Here is a 25578-nt window from a genome sequence, read left to right on the forward strand (position 1 = left end):
TCCAGTTATAAACAATAGTAGGAAATCTTGATGATCTGTGGGTTGGGTCTCTGTGTTCCTTGGTTGGAGCTGGTCACTCCTGGCCAGGTGGGGCTGGAAAAAGATGGTGAGAAAGTGGGAGACAGACCATGAAGTGAGATGGGAAACCCCATTGCAGAAACAGAGTGAGGGGCCTGTCCTCAGAATCTAAAGAAGGTTGTTCTGAAGATCCCTAGGGAAGAGGCCAGGGGCCTAGTTGAGACACAGGTGAGGTGACCCTCAGGAGAAGATTTTCAACCTGAGGTCCAAGGGAGTGGGGCCTGAGGCCTAAATAGAAAGATCCTCTTTCTTCAGGGACCTTGGGGATTTCCAGGCAGAAGCTGACCTAAGTGAGGCAGTGGGAGTAGAATGGAAGGGCTAAAAAGATAGGGCCAAAGGTCAAGTTAAAGGATTGACATGTAGACTAGAAGGAAATTGACACAAGTACCAGGAAGAAGTTAGTTTAATGGTTCTGATGGATGCCACATGACTTGAGCAACTGGAAACTGACCTTGCAACCCCCACAATGGCATTGGGCTCATATCCTAGATTCCAAAGCAGAGGGGATCTCCAGAGGAGAGGAAGGAGGGCAGGTTATAAACAGAGCCTTTTTTTTTTTTTTTTTTTTTTTTTTTTTTTCAGAGAAGATCCTCTTCCTTCTTTTATTTTCTTCCTTCTAAGTGGTAAGGGCAGAAAATCATTAAGGAAAGCAGCAGAAGAAACCAGCAGATCTGGAATGTGGGCCATTTTCTCACCACAATGTGGGCTTCTTCACTTCCCCGGGATTCTACCTGCTTTAGGGGTCACACCCTCTGCAGGGTGCTTGGGGATCAAGGGACAAGGAGGGAAAATGTTTTAACCTTTAAACTGGTGGCCTTTTTGGTGGTTACTATCTAAATTACCTCCAAAATGATTGGGGGTGGGAAGGGGAAAGAAACCCTAACCTGGACCTACGGGACTTGGGGTAGGGATCGGATGCTGCAATGAGCATGGAATCACACATTTCTCTTTCAAGTTGATGAGGTGCTCCCACGGAGGGGCAGTTAGCAGAAAATGTGGTAAAGGCCTTATCACAGACCAGAGATATGACCAACTGGGGTGAGCTTTAAGGAGCAACTAGGGTAGAAAATGGTTAATGTTTTGCTGAAATACAGGGAAGAAACAAGGTGGATTGGATCATAACTAACTTCCTTGACAATGTCATAAAAGTGCCCAAACTGTGGAGTGCACCCACATCTGCATGAACAAGTCTTGTGAAATGCTTTGATGCATGCACTGTGCCACCCATCTGAGGCCTGCCATGGTGCTAAGTTACCCTCCACGGATGCAGGGCTTCCAGTTTCCATCTGGGAGCAGGAGCAGCAGGTTAACTTTGTGTCAAAGACTCATCCTTCCTTTCCTTTGACTTCAAAGGTCCCTCGGTGGAACTGTTCTACGTTGGGCCTTTCATGATTCCCTATCAGAGGTTTTACATGTATGCTTTCGACTCTGAAAGGGAGACAATGCCAGCTAAACACAAGAAAAGCTGTTCAGGCTGAGTGTGGGAGAAGGGGAAGTTGGTTGCTGATTCTAATTCTAATGCTTGAGGAAAATATATATATATATTTTTTGAGATGGAGTCTTGCTCTGTCATCCAGGCCAGCATGATATTGGCTCACTGCAACCTCTGCCTCCCACGTTCAAGTGATTCTCATGCCTCAGCTTCCCACATAGCTGGGACTACAGGCACCTGCCACCACACCCAGCTAATTTTTGTATTTTCAGTAGAGACAGGGTTTTACCATGTTGGTCACGCTGGTCTCGAACTCCTGACCTCAGTGACCCACCCGTCTGGGCCTCCCAAAGCACTGGGATTACAGGCATGAGCCACCGTGCCTGGCCGGAAAATAATACTTCTATCTCACTGATCACATTTACTGGTAGTATGCTTTAAGCAGGAAACAAGAACTGGGTAATTGCGGCAGAAAAGCCTTTAAAAGAAAATGACTTCACTGTCATTAGCAAACACCCACAGAGATAATATCTCTGACCTTAGCTGGTAGGCACTGAGAAAATTCTGAGGAATAGAGGAGGAGTCTGGAGGACTTGGGACTTTGATTTTTCTTATCTGGGTCAGACATTGATCTTTAAAAAAATGACATATGTTTTATAGTCATTAACTTATCACTTAAAATGTTCTGCTGCTACGGTTCCTGGAGTAGGGGTAGAACCCTTCAGTTTATTGAGGACCAATGACCTACATTAAAAGTAAATCAAAGCCTAAAGGGAAGCAAAAAGCAACTTAATTGACTTCAAAAATTTTTAAGCCATTCACTGGTTTAAGTAAAAAATATGAAGCATAGTAACAATTTTCAGCCGCTCTGGAAAACAGTTTGGAAGTTTCTCAAAAAGTTAAACATGGACTTACCATATGGCCAGGAATTGCACTCCTAGGTAAATACTCAAGAAATATGAAAACATACATCCAAACAAATGTTCATAGTAGCATTATTCATGATAGCCAAAAAGTGGAGAAACCCGCATTTTTGTTAACTGATGGTGAATACATTAAATGTGGTATATCAATATAATGGAATATTATTTAGCCATAAAAAAGAATGATGTACTGATACATACTGCAATGTGGAGAAACCTTAAAAAACATTATGCTTGGCCGGGTGCGGTGGCTCACGCTTGTAATCCCAGCACTTTGGGAGGCCGAGGCGGGCGGATCACGAGGTCAGGAGATCGAGACCATGGTGAAACCCCGTCTCTACTAAAAATACAAAAAAATTAGCCAGGCGTGGTGGCGGGCGCCTGTAGTCCCAGCTACTCGGAGAGGCTGAGGCAGGAGAATAGCGTGAACCTGGGAGGCGGAGCTTGCAGTGAGCCGAGATTGCGCCACTGCACTCCAGCCTGGGTGACATAGTGAGACTCTGTCTCAAAAAAAAAAAAAAAAAAAAAAATTATGCTCACTGAAAGAAAGCAGACACCAAAGGCCGCATATTGCATGATTCCATCATATGAAATGCCAAGAACAGGCAAATCCATAGAAATATAAAGTAGATCAGTGGCTGCCAGGGGCTGGTTTGGTATAGGAGAGAATGGAGTAGGACTGCTAGTGGATATGAGGTCTCTTTTGGGATGATGAAAATGTTCTGAAATTAGATAGTGGTCCTAGTTGCACAACTCTGTAAATACACTATAAGCCAATGAACTGTTCAATGAAAAAGGGTGAATTTTACAGTATGTGGATTTAATTTTATGATATGTGGATTACATCTCAATAATATATGAAGCATGAAACTTTATTCAATAAATATATTAAACATTTAAAATATAATTCAATTAAAATTAAAAATGAAGTATAGGGAAGGAGAAGAAGACAATGAGGAAAGATGGAAGGGAAAATATTTGGCTCAAGAAAGAAAATGAGCTGGGTGCAGTGGCTCACATCTGTAATCCCAGCACATGGGAAGGCCAAGGAGTTCAAGACCAGCCTGGGAAACATAGTGAGACCCATTTGTTAAAAAAGTTCAGATGCGGTGGCTCACACCTGTAATTCCAACACTTTGGGAGGCCAAGGTGGGTGGATCACTTGAGGTCAGGAGTTCGAGATCAGTCTGGCCAGTGTGGTGAAACTGGCCAGTGATCTACTTTATATTTCTATGGATTTGCCTGTTCTGGGCATTTCATATGATGGAATCATGCAATATGTGGCCTTTGGTGTCTGCTTTCTTTCAGTGAGCATAATGTTTTTTAAGGTTTCTCCACATTGCAGCATGTATCAGTACATCATTCTTTTTTATGGCTAAATAATATTCCATTATATTGATATACCACATTTAATGTATTCACCACCATCTCTACTACAAATACAAAAATTATCTGGGCATGGTGCCAGAAGCCTGTAATCCCAGCTACTCAGGAGGCTGAGGCAGGAGAATTGCTTGAACCCAAGAGGTAGAAGTTGCAGTGAGCTGAGATCACGCCTCTGCACTCCAGCCTGGGTGACTGAGCAAGACTCTGTCTCAAAAAAAAAAAAAAAAAAAAAATTTAGCTGGATGTTATGGCATGTGTCTGTAGTCCTAACTACTCAGGAGCCTGAGGCAGAAGGATCAGTTGAGTCCAGGAGGTTGAGGCTACAGTGAGCCAAGATGGTGCCACTGCACTCCAGCCTGGATGACATAATGAGAACTTGTCTGAAAAAAAAAAAAAAAAAAGAAGGAAGAAAGGAAGAAAATGAAAACCAAATAAGAGAAGAGAGGCTGATTCCATGATTTTCAACACAATAGAAATTTCCATTGTTCTCTGAGGTTCCCTTGGGCTCTGGTCTTCAGAATGTTATTGTTATTATTATTATTTCCTTTAGAACTTCTAATGAACACATTGACCATTGCTTCCAGGTTTTCTAATTGTCCTTTGCCCTTAAACTCCTCAGTGGCTTTGGTTTTATTCCAGTAGAGCAGAGGATATGAAATATTTCTTGGTTAATGTTTCCGGGTTTACAGTATCAGTCAGTGACCAGAGTTGGATTTTATGTCTAAAAACCATATAAACTCAAGCTGAGACTTGTCTGGGTGTAAACTTCCCATTGCCAAATTTAATTTTATTATTTAAAGTCATGTTGAGAAGTCAAGTAGGTGGTCTTTCTTCTAAGCTAGGATAGACTTATCAGTCTCACTTGCCTGGTACTATTTTATGAGGTAAATAATTAATTTGAGATATTAGGCATAAGCTGGTCTTGATCTGTTCTCAAACTCCAGGTGGGTAGAAAGCTCAACTGTTGACACAGGGCCTGGCATGCGAAATGATTACATGGGAAGCCATGTCTAATAACCAGAAATGATACTTCATAATAAAACAAAGATAATGAGAGAGACTGGGAGTGAGGTTAGTATGTGAAACTAGCAGTAGACCTAGAGGGAAAGTGGGTTGTGGTCCTTCTTTGAAGTCACCACAGAGTCTTTCTGCTCCTTCACCCACTATGGTTAGTCAAACACCAAGGATACTGACTTTACCTCCTACTATTACTCAAATGTATATCTCTTCTCTATCATTTCTCCTGTTCAGTTCCTCTTCCTCCCTAGCCTGGTCAATTGCAATATCTTTGTAACATGTTTTCTAGACTGTAATATTGCCACTATTATCCATCCTTCCAACTAGGAAAGTAATATTTCTGAAGTCCAAATCATGCCATGTCCCTACCCTATTAGTTCTCTGTGTTAAGATCAGATGAAGCTATAGGCAGAGACGCTCTTATGGCATGAAGGACTGGGGTTCCCTTGCAAGACCATCAGAATTTACCTTATCTGAGTCCCCACTTAGGAGCCTGGAGGAATCCCTGAACTGAATGATCTGAGTCAGCTGATACTCTCAGGTAACAGCACTTTGCTCATAATATATGAAAACAGGAGCATGATTTAAAAAAAAAAAAAGGAACCAAAATCACCAGCTAACAGATATTATGCAATAAGCACACTACAGAAACACAAAGTCCTGGTGTACATTGCCAGTGCAGTCCCTGAGGACAGTCTAGCCAATAACTACACTTGAGTTGGATCTCTAGATCTGATTTTCTAAGTTTCTGATCCTGCATCCTTTCATAAATTATAGCTGCTACCTCCAATCCCAGTCCAAGTCTTATGAACAGGAAATCTGTGAAAAAGTTTTATAGGGAGGTTTGAGAACTCCCTCTGAGCTAGCCAATCCAGAGTCTTGCTTTCAGCCAAGCTTCCATCATACCCAGATTTTAATGATGAGTTATTTATATTCTCACTTAAGGAAATCCTTTCCTACCCTTTGGAACTTCTATTTATCTTGTTATTAAAACTGTCTTCAAATAGATTTCCTGCTCCGATACAACACACTTGGTGACTTTCTCAGTCTTACAATGGGATTAGATATTTAGTGCTGAAAGGATCATTGCAAGGAGAGCAATCAGGTTTCTTCTCAGTGACAATGGTTTGGTCTTCTCTGTTGTAAAAGAACTTTGCTCTGAGCTTTGATACATGGAAAATGTCTGCCAGAGGCCCTGGTGAGAAAGAGTCCATGTGTCTGCCCGTCTTGGGTCATACCCTTGTCATCTAGGAACTAACAAGTCACCCCAGTTTACATGCAGTTGGCATTGGATGGGTGTAGGCAAATCACCTGGACTATCAAAGATACAGTGTCTAAAAAAGGCTCACTTCCTCCCCATCCCAGGTGGTAATGCTGCATCCCAAGTACAGAGCATCCCAAATACAGAACATCCCTAACCCTTCATGCCCAGGGCACTGTTCTCAGCTCTGCTAGTCTGACCAGGTAGCTTCACAGAATTCTTGCTTGGCTAACTTGTAATTTTTTGACATGATGTGCTAGATAGGTAAGATTTAGGATTCTTATCCATGTACATGAAACTTAAAAAGAATTTCTCCTGATTGAGTTGCTTAGGGTTTTTGTTTGTTTGTTTGTTTGGTAGTTTGTTTTTTTATATATATTAAGGGGATGTTAAGGCTGTAGTCAGCGGCTGATTATTTGAAAATTTCTTCAACAACATGGGTTCTGTTCTGCTAATTCTCAGACCAGTGAGGGCCTGTGTATGCTAGCAGAGAGAGGAAAAGACTAGGGTTTTCAGATTAGGACTCTGGGCCAGAACTTGTTACCATGTGACCTTGGACCACTCATTTAACCAAAGTTTCCCAGCCATTCCCCGTGGAAAAGAAGTGGATTGAATGACCTCCCGGCAGCCTCACTGGGATATTGTGGCTACAGCAGAACAAGGGCTGCATATAGAAGTGGAACATGAAGACTTTTTCCTTACAAAGTAAATATGAATTGACTGTGGTAAAGTTTCTAATTCAGATTTTTTTTAGTCCAGAGGGACAGCTTTTAAAATGAGAGATTTATTTAAGTTATAAGGAAATATCTGTCAACCCTCAGAAATTGCAAGATGATTATTTTGGTTGTGTGTGCGTATTCCTAGTGGAGGGTGGGAGCTTGACTATTAAGAATCATATGAAATATCAAACTATCTCAACTTCTGATAAATAGGGGGAAAGAGAGACGTTTTGGGGAGGTTCAAACCTCTGTAATTCTTTAGGCATTTAACTCCCCAAAAGCAGGGACTACATTTATTCATTTGTAGTATCCTCCACTCCATATCAGCATCTGGCACCTAATATGCACTCCATAAATGTTTGTTGTGGTTGAATGAGAGCATTTTCCCCATGTCTTTGAAAGACAAAGGCAAAAAGCAGAGCGTTCTCATTAACAGACAGAGTTTTATTTCATTTTCTTTCCCCTCCCCCCTCCTTCCTTTTTGCCTTCCTTCCTTTTTGCCTGCCTGCCTGCCTGCCTGCCTGTGTAAAATAATCTGAATGATTTGAAAGAATCAAAACTGGCTGTTCACATTTGGTAGGGCTCTATGGAGCTTATCTGAAAGGGAACATATTTCTAAATGTGTGCTGTAACACATCTGGGGCCAGGCACCCAAGCCTGTTCCTGTGTACTCTCTCATTTGCCTAGAAAACATAAATACTGATACAGTTCAGGGAAGCAAACTCTTCAGGCTGTATTAAAATTCTTTTTTTTTTTTTTGCAAGTGATGTAAACTCAATGAAGCAAAAAGAAGATATTTATTGAACCAGTACAAAAAGGGCAAGGGCATAGAGATTACATACCCTAGAGATCACTGGAAGTGGAACAAGAATGGAGCTAGGAGTCTCCTTCTCTTAACACTGCCTCTCTCTGCTTGTTTTCTTCATTCACACCACAGTCTGGGTACACAGCTGGTGAAGGCTCAAGATGCGGCATAGCCTTGCCCTCGGAAGAGAACTGAGGGCTACTCTCCGGTTGTAAGTGAAGAAATCCCAGCAAAGGCTTCTGGTTGGCTGGGCTTAGGCCACATGCCCAACACTATGGTTGGGAACACCTTAGAATCACTGACTGTAGAGGGGAGGGCTATTCCCTTAAAGAAGGGATGCCTTTCCTAGAAAGGAGGGTGCTGGATAAACAAAGTGCATCTCTAGGGGCCAGGGAGTAGTCATAGAAACTATGGACCAAAAGTTAGCATTTGCTGACAAAGAGGCCCCAGTTTACTCCTAAATGTTCAGAGGGTACATTTAACTTCAGTGACTTCGATCGATTCTGTAAATTTTGGTAAACAGAAAAAAGCAGAAGAAATAGACAAAATAGAAAAATAGCAATATAAATGATGCAATCAATTCAGTCTGATAGTCTACTCACTGAGTATATGTCATAAAGCAAGAATCAGGAACATAATGAATTGCAGTTGGTCTCATTTCCCCACAGAACAAACATCTTTTCCTTTATCTACTACTGAACCAGAAAAGTAGAGGGCCATTCCAATGCTGGAGGGAAACTATGCTGGGCTTATGAAGAGGCAGGTGCCAAAATAGTGCCTTCCTAGAAGATTTTTCAGGACAGTCTTGACTATATGTGATTTTCACTGTATACACTGATGAATTTTAGAATTTAAACATCCATAAAATGCGGTGCCTTTTAGGCTTTTTGTATGTGCATCTGGGTGTATTATTCAGAATGAAATCTCTTTACTGAATCTTTCCTATTTATGAGAATTGGGTGGAAATGAGCAGGATAACTAATGAGTGGATTTGTGAGGTGTGAAGTACGACAATATTATAATGGAAGATTTTGTGTTGAGCTTCTTGTATTTTAATCATTTCTTGAAATTCTGCTTGATGCTTTAATGGATGTATTTGATTATAGACACACAAGACTAGCTTCTTCTAGGTCATCTAATTCCATTGTCCAGCTAATCCTTACATCCCAAAGAATTATCCAGAGTGGAACTGAATACTCCAGTAATCAGGGACACCCCCCATTCAAAGCAAGACTTTGATCTTCAGATAACTCTGACCATTAAAATGATGTCCCCTGTACATTAAGCCCAAATTTGAATTCCTATAATTTGTACTCTTTGATATTATATCTCTTTCCAGGGTCAAACAGAAATCATCTAATCCCTCTGCCTCTTGGCAGCATTTCAAGACTTTGAAGAGACCAGTCATGTCCCAACAAGTCTCTCTGTTATCTTCCCTTGCTTTATTTTCACCAACTGTTGATGATGATGATGATAACAACACTAGTAACAACAATTAGCAATAATTGGGTGCATGTTATGTGCCAGGTGTTCTAAGCTATATATATATACTCATGCAAATCTCATAAAAATCCTAGAAGGTATTATCCCCATTTTACAGATGAGGAAACTGAGGCCCAGAAAGGTTGCATAATGTGGCTCAGAGAGGCCCAGACAGATTAGATAATGTGCACAAAGTTATACAGCTAGTGAGTAACAAAGCCTAACTTTGAGCTCAGGCAATTAGGCTCCTGGGCCTTCCTTTGCTAGGTGACACTACTCTGACTGTGATCCAGGTTGTCCCCATTTCTCTTCGAATAATGTCCAGAAGTGGATACAATCCTACAGGATCTGTCTGCCATGAACTATTAATGCCACTCAAGTTTTCATTAGCCACGTACTACACCTCCTTCTAAACACTGAAGCAAAGAGGAGCTCATCCACTTCCTTAACAAATGTGGTTACACCTATGCCATTTTCAGTGTGTGGAGTTAATTCACATCAAGCCAATCAGATCAATCACCACAGCTTTTTCCCCAATATTTGGGCAGCTAAAACTAGGGACTGCTATCATAGCAGAGAATTCTCACTGTGTATGAGAATCATAGACTTCTGTTGTGGTAACGAGGGGATACTATTTCCATCTTTGGCTGTGGAATAGCTTTCCGTGGCTGCTGCTAAGCTCAGGAGAGTTAGCAAATCATATGCCTTCATTACTATTTGGTTCTGTAACAGGAGTCTTTTTTTTTAAATTATTCATGACCTAATCTCTAATATTCCCTTTAAGGGTTTGATTAAAGTTGAGTACCTTTGAAAAAACACTGACATGATTAAATATGGTGGACAGAAATCTATTTACAGTCAATAAGCCAATAAGGCCTGGGGTTTTGAGAGATGTGAAGCCTGTGTGTATATGTGTGTATGTGTGCACACGTATGTGTGCACACGTATGTGTGTTGAAAGATAAATAGACAATTTTCAGAATTATTTTATGATGTTGCTATTACAAACATGTTAGCTAACTCTGGAAACTGGTCTAAATTGCTGGGACCTAAATAAAACATCTTAGAAGACAATTATGGCATTCAAGTCAGTAAGACATAATTTGCTTTGTTTTCAAGTGTCCTATACAGTCATCCTGATAACAATATTCCAAAGCTGTTAAGCTCACATTGCATTCTATGCAAGCCAATACTGCTCTACTTGCACAATAGTTTCACATTTTCACACAGAACAATAACATTGTAGAAGTGGGGATGGCAAAGTCATTGTATCCCAGTGATGCCCATGATTAATAAAAGGTGACATAGGTGATTAATCAGAAGTTGTACATGTTGCCAAATTTACAAACTTGTGGGTTTCAGTATAGATCACTGTACTTTATAAACCTCTCATTCATTCATTCAATAAACTTTTAAATGTTCACAGGCCCATTAAGTACTGGGAATACAATAAAACATAATCCTCTACTTTCACCATGTGATCAACTTAATATTACCAATAATGGGGATTGGTAAGCAAGTCAGTGTCATAATGTGCCTCCTGATGTGATGCACTGGGAAGGACATGATATCATCTTGTGGTTCCTGTCAAACATGCTTAACCTCAATCTAATCACGAGGAAACAATCAGACAAATCCAAATTTGGGGGCAACATATTAAACAATTAAACTCTTTTAAAATGTCAACATCTTGAAAGGAAAAATAAGAAAAAAAGGCAGGGAACTGTTGGAGGGTAGAAACATGATAATTAAACACAGTGAATGATCCCTGATTGGATCTTGTTTTTTTTTTTTAATGTCATTATTAGGACAACTGAGAAGTTTGAATATCTAGTCTATATTATATATGAATAAGTACTTTATTTTATGCTATATATTATATATTATATACTTATGATATTAAGTATATATTATATACTAATAAATATTATATACTAAAAAGTACCAGTGTAGCTTTTTTTAGTGTGATAATGATATAATTATATGAGAAAATCTTTATTCTTAGGAGATACATAATAAGGCATTAGAGGTAAAATGTCATGCCTAAAGCTTACTTTTAAATGGTTCTATTGGCCAGAACAGTGCCCTAGGCACTGTTCTCAGCTCTGCTGGTCTAAGCTGTGACCAGGTTGCTTCTCAGAATTCTTGTTTGGGGCAGTGGCTCACACCTGTAGTCCCAGCACTTTGGGAGCCTGAGGCAGGCCGTTCACCTGAGGTCAGGAGTTCAAGACCAGCCTGGCCAATATGGTGAAATCCCATCTCTACTAAAAATACAAAAAATTAGCCAGGCATGGTGCCTGTAATCCCAGCTACTCAGGAGGCTGAGACAGGAGAATCGCTTGAACCTGGGAGGCAGAGGTTGCAACAGCTAATATCGTGCCATTGCACTTCAGCTGGGGCAACAAAGTGAGACTCTGTCTCAAATAAAAATAAAAATAAAAGTAAATGGTTTAGTAAAAAAGAGATTATATATGGCTATAGTAATAGCTATATTAATATCTTTCACATTTCACATTATATATATTTTTTCTATTAACGTCTATATGAACATCTATATTGCATGTCTGTTATATCTCACTATATATGGTTATACTATTAGTTTCCTAGGGCTACCAGAATACATTCTCACAAACCGGGTAGCTAAAAACAAAAGAAGTTATTCTCTCACAGTTCTGGAGGCTTGAAGTCTGAAATCAGGGTGGTGGCAGGGCCATGCGCCCTGCAAAGCCTGTAGGGGAGGAACTTCCCCAGTCTCCTCCAGCTTCTGGTAGTTGCCAGCACTCCTTGTCATTCCTCGGCTTGTAGTTGCATCACTTCAAGCTTTGCCTCCATCTTCATGGGACATTCTCTCTGTGTGTCTCTGTCTAAACTTCTTTCTTTTTATAAGGACCCCACTTATTGGATTAAGGCCCATCCGAGTTCTTTTTTTTTTTTTTTTTTTTTTTGAGACGGAGTCTTTCTCTGTCACCCAGGCTGGAGTGCAGTGGCGCGATCTCCGCTCACTGCAAGCTCCGCCTCCTGGGTTCACGCCATTCTCCTGCCTCAGCCTCCCGAGTAGCTGGAACTACAGGCGCCCGCCAACACGTCCGGCTAATTTTTTGTATTTTTAGTAGAGACGGGGTTTCACCGTGTTAGCCAGGATGGTCTCGATCTCCTGACCTCGTGATCCGCCCGCCTCGGCCTCCCAAAGTGCTGGGATTACAGGCTTGAGCTACCGTGCCCGGCCCCATCCGAGTTCTATATGACCTGATCTTAACTTGATTATATCTGCAAAGACCCAATTTCCAAGTAAGGCTGTATTCCCAGGTGCTGAGTAGACCTGAATTTGGGGGACACTGTTCAACCCAGTAAGGTATATAAAGATATTACAGAGGGAGAGGGAGGGGGTATAGGATGGGAGCATGTACAATGTAGCAAAATATTAATAGATGATGGATTTTGGTGAAAGGTAGGTGACTGTTCATTTTGCCCTTCTTTCAATGATTCTAAAGTTTGAAATATTTCCAAATAAAATTAAAATTTGGGGAAAATATACTATATCAAAAGAAGACATTGCCTTTGTTCTTCAGGCTATGTCGAAGTTATGGAGGACACTGGAGCAAATGCCTCATGATAGCACGGCAGGGCCCTGCAGGAAGAGGGAAGACAGCAGACAGTGCCAACTGTGCTTGGGAACGTTAGGAAGCGTTTCCATGAGAAGTGACAGCCGGTTGAACAGAGTTTTGAAGGATAGTGTCGGAGTCAGCAGCAGGGATGAAGGTGCATCTGGGGAGCTGCCAGTTGGCCAGAATAGTTGGAACAAGGGGCGTGTGTGTGACAATGGTGGTGCCGAGGCTGGAGAGAGGCAGGAAGCCTGTCATCCAGGACGCTGCACCGTGAAGACTCGGGGAGCTGTGGCAGAACTTTAAGCAAGCTGTAACCTGAGCAAAGTTTCGTGTGAGGGCTGGGGCTATGAAGAAGCCTGAAGACAAACTAATTGAAAGACTGATGGGACAAGGGGACAAGCCAGATGAGAAACAAGGCTAAGAAGAGTAGAGAGAGAGTGCAATAGTTAGCAGGAGGTAGAGGGTCCAGGCAAATGTTTGTTTTTATAAGAAGAGAGAAATGTAAGCATGTGTATATGCCGAGGAAGAAGAGTCAGCAGATGGGGCAGGCTGCAGATCCAGGAGAGCAGAGATGATGAAGGAAGCAAGTGCTGGGACATGGGACCCAGAGCACAATGGGAAAGAGCCCTGTTTCTACTGAGATGTTGAGGCAGGGGACTGGGGAGAGGGTAGGCGTGGGCCTCAGATCTTCTCAGGACCTCATGAAGAACAAGGGAGAGGGGAACAGAGACCAGGCAGGGGCAGAACCGTGGAAGACTGACTGGGGTGGACAGGAGAAAGGAAGAGAGTGAGCCCAAAGGAGGCGAAAACAGGGTTACTGGTGAGAGAATTGGGAAGCAAAATGATGAGTCTTGGTTGGAATGTTATCAACTCAGGGATCAGTATCCTGCCTTAATTAACAAAACAGGGTTTCTCCCTGCGGCATCCTCCAGGCACACCTGGATGGGGCATGTTAGGTTTCACCATCAACCCTTACAAGGGCTGCCTCAATAGATTTGTGCCCAGGATTCCCAGAAAACAGGTTTCCGTGAAAGCCACTGATACAGAGAGTTGGGTTAGTGGGTACCCCTTCACCCTGCCCCCAAGAGCTTTTTATGTTAGTTTGTTTATGAAAGGGAAGGACGTCCCTCATGCCATTCCATTTAACTGTTAACTATCCAGGGGTTACGGTAACACACAAAGCTGATGGGATGTGTAGGCTCAAAAACAGAGCAGGCCAAAGGTAGGCATGCCAGGACCTAGCACTGAAATGATTTTCTCTAAAATGGATTTCTTTCTCCTTTTCTCACTTCTGCTTCCTTGGTGACAGCGCCATTTGCAGTCCCTCATGTGGTTCCCAGATGTCCCTCCTTCTAGAGTTGAATCCAGTACAAAAGAGCAATCATCTCTATCCCAGCATTTCTGCCAAGTCCAGCCTAAATGAGCGTAGGGGCAGGTGATGTGCTGACTGCTTGGGCCAGGTCAGGTATTTTCATTGGAACTACGTGGGGTAAGGGTGGCAAAGAGGCGTCCCCACTGAAGGAGGTGTGGGCACAGTTAACAGGAAATGAGCAGAATCACAGAAGATTGTAGCATTTGGTTTAGTTCCAGAGAGCCTCAGTAGCACTTTTAAATGCTTTTGTAAAATTAGAGATTCACAGGAAGTTGGAAAAAATAGTACAGGGAGAGGAATTTGACATTGGTACTTTCATGCGCGTCCCTGTGAAGAGACCACCAAACAGGCTTTGTGTGAGCAATGAAGTTTTAATCACCTGGGTGCAGATGGACTGAGTCCGAAAAGAGAGTCAGCAAAGGGAGACGGGGTGGGGCCGTTTTAAAGATTTGGGTAGGTAAAGGAAAATTACAGTTCGGCGGGGGGGGCGGTTGTTCTCTGGCGGGCAGGAGTGGGGGTCACAAGGTGCTCAGTAGGGGAGCTTTTGAGCCAGGATGAGCCAGGAGAAGGAATTTCACAAGACAATGTCATCAATTAAGGCAAGGACCGGCCATTTTCACTTCTTTTGTGGTGGAATGTCATCAGTTAAGGTGGGGCAGGGCATTTTCACTTCTTTTGTGATTCTTCAGTTACTTCAGGCCATCTGGGCGTATATGTGCAAGTCACCGGGGATGCGATGGCTTAGCTTGGGCTCAGGGGCCTGACAGGTACAATGCATGTGTAGGGTTCCTTGCCATTTTGTCACTTATGTAAACTCTGTAGCCAGCAGTGCAATCAACATATGGGACTATTGCACCACCACAAAGATCTCCCTCACGCGACCCCTGTCTAGTCATACTCATTTCTCTCCACCCCACCATTCCTAACCTCTGGCAACCACTATTCTGTTTTCTACTTCTAATTTTGTCATTTTGAGAATGTTACATATATATCATTCCTTTTAATTGCAGAGTAATATTCCATGGTATGGATGGATGTAAAACAGTTTGCTTAACCGCTCACTTTTCAAGGGGCATTTTGGTTGTTTCCAGTTTTTAGCTATTAAAATAGTGCTATGAACATTTGTGCACAGGTTATCGTTGGACATAAGTTTCCATTTTTCTGGAATAAATGCCCAGGAGAGTGCAATTGCTAGATCATATGTTTTTAAAGAAACTACCAAACTATCTTCCATAGTGTCTATAACATTTTACATTCCCACCAGCAATGTATGAGAGATCAAGTTTCTCCATATCTTGCTAGCATTTGGTATTTGTATTAGTCTGTTCTTATGCTGCTCTAAAGAACTGCCCAAGACTGGGTAATTTATAGAGGAAAGAGGTTTAATTGACTCACAATTCCACATTGCTGGGGAGGCCTCAGGAAACTTATCATGGTGGAAGGCAAAGGAGAAGCAGGCACCTTCTTCAGAGGGTGACAGGACAGAGTGAGTGCAAGCAAGGGAAATGCCAGACACTTATAAAACCATCAGATCTTGTGAGACTCACTCATTATCATGAGAACACCATGGGGGAAACCACCCCCATGATCTAATTATCTCCACCTGGTCCCGCCCTTGACACATGGGGATTATGGGGATTACAATTCAAAATGAGATTTTGGGTGGGGACACAGCCAAACCATATCAGTATTATTACTATTTTTTTTAATCTTAGTTATTCTAACAGGTATGTAATGACATCTCAATGTGGTGTTAATATGCATTTCCCTAATGGCTAGTGATGTTGAATATCATTTCATGCACTTATTTACCATGATGTAACCTCTGCAGTTGGATGTCTCCTCATGTCTTTTGCCCATTTTCAAATCAGATTGTTTTTATCTTAATGCAGAGATTTTTAAAGCCTTTTAGTAACATTCTTAGAGGCTTTTAAAAATCATTCTTCCAAGTACAGAATATATTTCAATTCAGCTCTCACTAGCAGGGTGTTAACTCTAAACCCATCATTGCCTCAGCATGGATGCAGGATCCAATCCTCTGTTATTCAGCACAGGCATTTTCCCCACATGTCACATTCAAAAGAACCCTGCTACATCCTCATCTCTTTCCCAGCCATTACCTGAATTTTACCCCTGAGCTAGAATGTCCAGAGAAGCTTGAACTTTAGCTTCTAGAGTTGCTCCTGACCTCATAATTTGCTATTGCACTACTAAGCTGAAACCAAGAGTTGAAACCAAGCTTTGGGAATTATACCTCTTTTGCTGGATCCACATGCCCTATGATATAAAAATAAATGTCAGCCAGGCGCGGTGGCTCACACCTGTAATCCCAGCATTTTGGGAGGCCAAGGCAGGTGGATCATCTGAGGTCAAGATTCAAGACCAGCCTGGCCAAGATGGTGAAACCCCATCTCTACTAAAAATACAAAAATTAGCCAGGCGTGGTGGCAGGTGCCTGTAATCCCAGCTGCTTGGGAGGCTGAGGCAGGAGAATCCCTTGAACCTGGCAGGCAGAGGTTGCCATGAGCTGAGATTGTGCACTGCACTCCAGCCTGGGCAACAGAGTGAGACTCCATCTCAAAAGAAAAAAATAAAAAATAAATGTCAGTGTGTTCCTGTGTACTTGCTCCCCTGTGCGCCAGCCAGTTTGTAATTTGTCTCCTATCCCAAAAGGCAAAGAGTAAATGGGAGAGAGTGGGAACTTGAAAATGTGACTCCCTAAAGACAGTGGGTCCCCTCTGAACATCATTAATTTGCAGGCACAGGAAGGAAATAAAAGAATGTGGAAAAGAACGTCTACAGGAGGAAGTCTTGGATACACTGTACACCACATGGGACATAGCCTTCCCTAATGTACTCGGAGTCTCTGGCAGGTTATTTTTAACTGCCACATTGTCAAGTAAATGTTTGCACTTTGATAAGTGTCCTGTCCACTGGCTTGTTCTAAACTGTGGTCTGGGAGCTTATGAGAAGAGCCTAGGAGTGGTATGCAAGAGAGAGAGCCTGGATGAGTGAAATATAATAATTATTTAGCTACCAGCCCTGGTATCTGTGATAGATCAAACGATCCACTTGCATTGTGTTTCACTGCTTGCATCACCTGGTCATGAGTTTTCAGTGGAATTTGTGGAATGGATTGTTCTCGCGGAGTCACCCAATATCCCTGAACAATGGGAGCATACATTCTTAGTTTTATATAAGCGCTAATAAGGAATGTTCCAGCCACCCGATCGGAGGCAGGGAGCTGTTGCTGATGCTTGCCTACTTGCTTTCCTTCTTTCTCACTCTCCCTTTCATCCTTCTCCTCTCTGAAGGAAGAAAGAAGGGGGCAGGGAGGGAAGGAAAAAAGATCAATTATGTAGAGGTCACTAGAAGAGTGACACGACAGGTTGGAGGGAAGATAAATATGAAATATGGAAAATAAGGGGTAGTCTGTGGTTTTCCCTTTATAGAATTTGCTTCTATTTATTTATTGGCTCTTCTTCAGTGAATAACCTTCTAGAAAAAGGCATCAGGCTGTGCGCGGTGTCTCATGCCTGTAATCCCAGCACTTTGAGAGGCCAAGGCGGCCGGATTGCCTGAGGTTGGGAGTTTGAGACCAGCCTGGCCAACATGGTGAAACCCCGTCTCTACTAAAAATACAAAAATTAGTTTGGCGTGGTGGCGCATACCTGTAATCCCAGCTACTCGGGAGGCTGAGGCAGGAGAATCGCTTGAACCCGGGAGGTGGAGGTTGCAGTGAGCCGAGATCGTGCCACTGCACTCCAGCCTGTAATGTTTCAGGAGTGCTTTTTGTTGCATGTAACAGAAAACTAACTCCAACTGGGTAAAACAAACAAACAAAAAGATTGATTAACTAAGCACTGCAAAGTTTAGAAGTAGTGGTTTCAGTGTTGGTTTGATTTAGTAACTTGTCATTTTTTCTTTACCTTTTATGATGTCAGTTTCAAAGGAAGCCCGGCTCCATGTTTCAGGGTTCATTTCCAAAAACAGGCAAGTCCTTTTCACAACTCGTGGAGACTTGTTCTTAATACTGGATGGATCGCCCATGACCAGCCCCGCTGGCCAGGGAAATGTCACGTGCGGATTGGCTGAGGCTTGGCTTTCCTGAACCAATCCCCACAGCTGGTGGTAGAAGAGCCCTGTTGATTTAGACGCCACGGTTCTTCACAAGGGAGGGTGAATGGATATTGGGGCAACAACTGCAATGCCTACTACTACATCTTCTTAAAAAGTTATTCTAATTTCTGCACTGATGATTAAAATCCTTTAAGAGAGCATCAAGCCTCTCATTCTGAAACTTGAGATAAAACGGAAATAGTAACAGTGAATTAATTTACACTGAAACATGTTGCAGGAATAAATTTTTACAGTCACATTTGTCAAGTGAGCCAAGGAGTAATTTTATTTCTCTATAATTGAATTAGATTAACTTATTAACCCCAATTTCTACTTGGTAATAGAAACCTATATCTTTCTAATTCAAGATAAATCCAATTACTTCTTGTTTAGAACTCAGTCAACTTAGTCTTTCTTTCTTTCCTTGTCCTTCTTCTTCTTCTCCTTTTTTTTTTTTTTTTTTTTAGAGACAGGGTCTTCCTATGTTCCTATGTTGCCCAGGATGTACTTGAACTCCTGGGCTCAAGCAAATCATCCTGCCTTAGCTTCCTAAGTAGCTTGGGACTATAGGCTTGCTCATGCTCAGCAAAAGCCAATCTTTCTTGAGTAAAATCTTAGTCAATATAGAACTTCTCTCCTTTTTTTTTGAGGCAGAGTTTTACTCTTGTTGCCCAGGCTGGAGTACAATGGCACAATCTCAGCTCACTGCAACCTCTACCTCCTGGGTTCAAACGATTCTCCTGCCTCAGTCTCCCCAGTAGCTGGGATTACAGGCATGTGCCACCACGCCTAGCTAATTTTTGTATTTATTAGTAGAGATGGGGTTTCACTATGTTGGCCAGGCTCGTCTCGAACTCCTGACCTCAGGTGATCCACCCACCTTGGCCTCCCAAAGTGCTGGGATTACAGGCGTGGGCCACTGTGCCCGGTCTTCCTCTCCCTATTCTTTAAATCTTCACCTGAAGAATGATCTTGGTTCCTGTGGTTCCTACATATGATCTTGACATTAATGGGTGGGCAACTGTGACGTCTTCCTTGTGAGGAGGCCTCCTCTGAGACGGCTTTGGCTTTAGGTATCTATCCTCACTGCCATCTACCACTGATGTTCACAGTCTAAACTTGCCCCGGTCTATGCAACCATAAGGGCATTCCCAGTCCATTGGATTTCTCTCAGCCAAACTATTGTTGGAGCTCATGGGGAAGGATGTCGGGGAAACCATGGGAAAAATTCAGATGCTCTTCTATGCTACTAGGATGTTTCTGGAAACATGGAGGTGGAGATGGTGGGTCTCTCTTAGATGGTTTCTCTGGCTGGACCTGCCCTGTGGCCATTGCTACTCTACTGTAGTCACTTATGTTGGCTTAGGGCTCTCTATGAGAATATCTTTTTGTAGGATTCTTTTTTTTTTTTTTTTTTTGAGACAGAGTCTTGCTCTGTTGCCCAGGCTGGAGTGCAGTGGCACCATCTTGGCTCACTGCAAGCTCCACCTCCCGGATTCACACTGTTCTCCTGCCTCAGCCTCCCAAATAGCTGGGACTACAGGCTCCCGCCACCACACCCGGCTAATTTTTTTGTATATATATATATATATATTTTTTTTTTTTTTCGTAGACACGGGGTTTCACCGTGTTAGCCAGGATGGTCTTGGTCTCCTGACCTCGTGATCCACCTGCCTCAGCCTCCCAAAGTTCTGGGATTACAGGCATGAGCCACTGCGCCCAGCCTGTAGGATTCTTGATGGAGAGTGGAGGCATAGGCCCTCCTGCTCCAAGATCCCCAAACCCATCTGAGGTTTCTATTACCCCTACGTACAGGACTGGACTTTCCAAGAGCTACCCTGACTTATTCTCTTGCTCTATTTCCCACTTCTCCTGTTTTGCTTCCAGTCCAGCAAAGATTTTCTTAAAATCTTCTCTGTCTAGTCTGGGGAGGGGAGCTTATATAATTTTGCATTCTTTTGAATCTCTTAGTTATGGCATAAATCCTGCTATTTGGTAGTTTCGTTCTAGGGCTGGACTCCAGTCATGTGATTTGGAGTGATTTTCTCAGCTTTAGCAATATAGAAATTGAATAGTATGGTATGTTCAAGCTTTGCTTCTTATTAATTTTGTTTGTAAAAATACACTGGGCACAATTTGTGCCGGGGCTCCTGATCTAGTTCTCTTGAGGTGTTCAGTAATATGTGGAGATCTACTATTCACTTTTCTTCAGAGATTCTCATTTTTAACATTGAAAAGAAATGGTCTTGTCTGAAAAGCTTTTGCTTGCCACGCATATGGAAACGCATTTAGGAATAAATGACTACTGCTTCTGCTGTTTCGGCAATGGGTTAGTGTGATAACACAGAGATTAACAACATGTCAGATAAACATTGGTAAAGCCCAGCTGTATATTTTTAGGTCATGGTTTTGGAATTCACGTTCATTTCTCTTTTTCTGTGGGGTATCTGCTTCGTGAAGTGGTACCTACAAGTTCAGAGCTTATAGAACAAAGCCTCCATCAGCTGCTGTGATGGCCAGGTCACAGCCACAGCTTCATTTTTCATCCAACAGGGTCTTGTTAATCTCCTTCAGTGCTTAACCGAGAGTAATTCCATTGAAATGGGTTGGAGTTCCCTTAGGATTAAAACTCTTATGTGTATCGGCCTGCTAGCTTTAGTCTATTTCATTGCCTTACCTCTTTTCTGAGCAGATATTGGATCTAAGGTTCTAGGTAAAGAAGCAATAAACACTCATAAGATGAAAAGTATAACTTGGAGGAAGAAACCCCAGGGAAAGGTTTTGTCTCCAGGTAAATGGACAGATCACACGAGATCTTTAACTCCCGTGCCTGTACAAGCTTCCATAAATGGAACATGGAGCAGAGAGGACCAGATTGACAAGTAGCACTCAGAAGAGAAGCCTGTGCCTCCATCCTGTGGCTGGCTGGGGACCATCACACGCGGGAGGCTGCGTGCTGAGGAGCGGGTGTTTGGAGGAATATCCTCCTAACCAGCTTCTCAGTGGACTCAGATGTATAAAAAGAAACAGTTGCCAAGGACTGTACTTGCTTTCCCAGATTGTCCTAGGGTACATTACATTAGCCTAAAACGGCAACTCTCTATCTTCCTAGTGTAATAATAATAGCAGTGCTGTTTGCTTGGCTCTGTGATTTCTACCCTTAAAACCCTCCCACTCAGTGTACATATAGCAGAACCTTCTTACAGTATAACCAGTAAGATTATAGGATTTCTTTTTTTTTTTTTTTTGAGACGGAGTCTCGCTCTGTTGCCCAGGCTGGACGACAGTGGCGCGCTCTCGGCCCACTACAAGCTCCACCTCCCGGGTTCACGCCATTCTCCTGCCTCAGCCTCTCCGAGTAGCTGGGACTACAGGCGCCCGCCACTACGCCCGGCTAATTTTTTTGTATTTTTAGTAGAGATGGGGTTTCACCGTGGTCTCGATCTCCTGACCTCGTGATCCGCCCGCCTCGGCCTCCCAAAGTGCTGGGATTACAAGCGTGAGCCACCGCGCCCGGCCAGATTATAGGATTTCTATTAATACATTAGTCAAATGGTAACCCTAAAAGCACTGAACACTGAAAATACAATCCAATAGGATAACCCAGTAATGTGAGCATTTGTCCTGTGTCCCAATACCAGCATCACAAAGCGACTCAGCCATAGTCACTCTCCAAATAAAAACAAATACAAATTTATCCTGCGGAGCTGTGTGTGAGAATTTTACAACATTACACAAATTGATGGTACCCCTCAGTATAAAGAGCACAGTCTTTGTAGACACAGCCTTGGGTTTAAGCGTCACACTGGTCACTTTCTTAACCCTGGCAAGGTAATTAACCCTATCCAAACCAGAGCTTTCCATCCCGTGCACCATAAAGGGTTTACAGATGTGCTGAGAGGCTGGTCCTCTCAGTTCTTGAGGAGGTATTTGCTGTGATGTGAAAAAGACTAGAAACATCGTCATCATCTCAGTTTCTTCATCTGTCAGTCATAATTGTATTTTTCTCATGGGGTTGCTATAAGGAATAAATATAGATCTCTGCAAGGTGTTCAGTACAGCACTTAATAAGTGATTACCAAATGACAGCATGTCTAGTCTATACAGTCCTCGGCCAACCATTCACTTTAGCCAGCATTTGGAAAATGTCTGAAAGATAATTAATTCCAAACTATTGCACAAAGAGAATCCTGAAAGTCGTGAGCAAGGCCATCAAACAAGTAATTCCTCTCCAGGAAAGTCAGGCCATCCTAGAGTTAATATAATGATGGCCATTGGAACAAATTCTAGCTTTGCCTGTCAAGTTGCTCTTTTTTTTTTTTTTTAATACTTTAAGTTCTATGGTACATGTGCACAACGTGCAGGTTTGTTACATATGTATACATGTGCCATGTTGGTGTGCTGCACCCATTAACTTGTCATTTACATTAGGTATACCTCCTAATGCTATCCCTCCCCGCTCCCCCTACCCCATGACAGGCCCTGGTGTGTGATGTTCCCTTTCCTGTGACCAAGTGTTCTCATTGTTCAATTCCCACCTATGAGTGAGGACATGCGGTGTTTGGTTTTTTGTCCCTGCGATACTTTGCTGAGAATGATGGTTTCTAGCTTCATCCATGTCCCTAAAAATATGGAATGCTTCACGAATTTGCGTGTCATCCTTGCGAAGGGGCCATGCTAATCTTCTCTGTATCGTTCCAATTTTAGTATATGTGCTGCCGAAGCGAGCACCAAGTTGCTCTTTAAGGCATCCTTCTTTCACAGTGAGTAGCTAGAAAAGTATGAATGCTTTGATTCCCTATTCCACTGAAAATAAAATGATTTCCTCAAATTTGAGAGCTGTTACAATTTGTTTCCAATATACAGTGGTACCCCTGATCCACAGGGGAGACATTCCAAGACCCCCATTGGGTGCCAGAAACCATGGACAGTACCGAATCCAATTGTCATCAGTTGGAACACATTTCTGTTCATGTCTTTCACCCACAAACTCAATGCCTTTTCCATCTTAACTGAGCACTTATCACACACTGTGGCCATAACTTTTGCAGTTTGAGGTGTGATAGCAAAACTAGCATAAATTTGTTTTTCCATCTTCCCAATTTCATGGATAGATTTATTCCTACTGTAGATTTTAGCAACCTCAGCATACATTTTTTTTTTCTAAAGTCAAGAACTTCCACTTTTTCACTTCACCATACTTTGTGTATGGTTTCTCTCTGGTGTATCTCAGAGCATCACCAATGCTCTGGTGATTGCCGGCATCACTACTCCTACACTTTAGAGCCATTATTAAGTAAAATAAGGGGTGCTTGAACACAAGCACTGTGATACTGCAACAGTCAATCCGATAACTGTGACAGCTGCTGACTAATGGACAGGTGGCGTCTATAGTGTGGATATACTGGACAAAGGGAGGATTCACTTCCCTGGGCCAAGTGGAATTGGACAGTGCAAGATTTCATAATTCTGCTCAGAATAGTGCACAATTTAAAACCAATGAATTGTTTATTTCTGGAATTTTCCATTGAATATTTTTGGACCGTGGTTGACTGAGGGTAATTAAAACTACAGAATGCGAAACCATTAATAAGGGGGAATCAGGGCCCAGATTATTATTTGTCCTCATATAGCTGAGTCTTGATGATCTATCATTTTATTTTGTTTTACCTCTGGGCGCCCTAGGCACAGTTCCCTATTCTGTGCCTACTCTGGGGACACATATGTTAGGGTCAGAGGAGGCAAGACTATCTGTAAAAGGAAATTGAAAAGACATTTAAAAACCTAAAGGGGCCGAGCGCGGTGGCTCAAGCCTGTAATCCTAGCACTTTGGGAGGCTGAGGTGGGCGGATCACAACGTCAGGAGTTCGAGACCATCCTGGCCAACATAGTGAAGCCCCGTCTCTACTAAAAATACAAAAAAATTAGCAGGGCGTGGTGGCGGGCGCCTGTAGTCCCAGCTACTTGGGAGGCTGAGGCAGGAGAATGGCGTGAACCCGGGAGGCGGAGCTTGCAGTGAGCCGAGATGGTGCCACTGCACTCCAGCCTGGGGGACAGAGCCAGACTCTGTCTCCAAAAAAAAAAAAAAAACCCTAAAGGAAGATTAGTGATTTCCCAGGGAAACTCAATGGCAAATGTCACTGGAATCAAGAACCATTGCTCTCATGCCTGGAAAACCTGTTTCCAAAATGTTCCCTTTTGCTGCCAAGGGATCAGCTGCTCCAGTAGCTCAGCATCTTGGCAACTGTGAGAAGAGGACAGAGGTGAAGAATCTCTGGGCTTACTAGACATGACCTTAGAGAACACCGATGTGGGGAAGCAGAGAATGAACTTACAATGAGTGCAGGATGTTTGAAAGCAATACACTATGAAAATGTTTCATATTTTAAAAACTAAGTAATAAGCATGCAAAACACTACCTTCTCTCCTAAACCAAATCAGCTATTTGGATGTAAAAAATAATAATCAAATAGTAAATGCACTTAATTTTTTAAAAGGAGTTTGCTGGGAAGCTATTAACGAAATAGAAATTGAGGAAGTCTTACTCAAGCTGCATTTCGTTTTTGGAACTGCAGAACACACTCCCATGTCTGGAGTAGGGTCTGAGAACACAGAAATGGGAATCTGAATACTGGGTTTCCAATAACTGCTTTGCAAATATTTAGCTCTATGACCCTGGGTAGGACAAAGACAATCTTGATGCATCATTCCACACCTGTAAAATTATTATTTATAAGGTTCAAGAGTCTACGGCCTGAAATTCAGAGACTCAGGGGTCCAATAAAGAGATTATGTATGAAAAGACCTGGCCCAGTGCCTGGTATGCAGTAGGTGTGCCATGAGGTAGCCTACTGTTGTGTGTGTAAAGCACACAGCCCCAAGATTTCAGGGCTGAGGGGAGCCTTATGGGTTATTCCATATTTTCTATTTGTCTTTGTATGTTTCCATTCTGACCCACTGTGCACTGACTTTAAAGATTAAACTCTCATAAAAACAACCTCATTTTCTGCATTTCTAAGCTACTGGGGGCAGATGGGACCTTCATTGAAACCCCCAAGTCCAAACATATGTGTTTACCATGGTCACAGCCTACTATGTGGCAGATAAATTGTCTGTTTAGTTGTCTATGTCCCTTGACCGAGAATTTCTTGACATACAGCGAGTCCCACTTTTTGAGCTCTGTAGCACAACATCTGATGCAAAGCAGTTGCTCGATATATGTTGATTGTTGTCATTGACCATTGAAACATACAAAAAAAAGTAGTCTGATTGAATTGAATTTAGACGTACGTGAAGAAATAATACGTTACCAGAAGAGTGGTGTCCTGGTTGAAATGGGACACATAAGGGCAAGCACTTGCCATTGTCACCCAGCCCTTC

General features: G+C 42.5%; 1 non-coding gene across 1 annotated transcript; it reads right to left on the minus strand.

The window, feature by feature from the left end:
* Window positions 1-22822: 22822 nt before the first annotated feature.
* On the minus strand, window positions 22823-22929 carry LOC115836864. The gene has a single exon (XR_004031856.1). It is a non-coding gene; the product is annotated as a U6 spliceosomal RNA (small nuclear RNA).
* Window positions 22930-25578: the final 2649 nt, after the last annotated feature.

This window comes from Nomascus leucogenys, chromosome 9, assembly GCF_006542625.1.
Source record: "Nomascus leucogenys isolate Asia chromosome 9, Asia_NLE_v1, whole genome shotgun sequence".
Lineage (NCBI taxonomy): Eukaryota > Metazoa > Chordata > Mammalia > Primates > Hylobatidae > Nomascus > Nomascus leucogenys.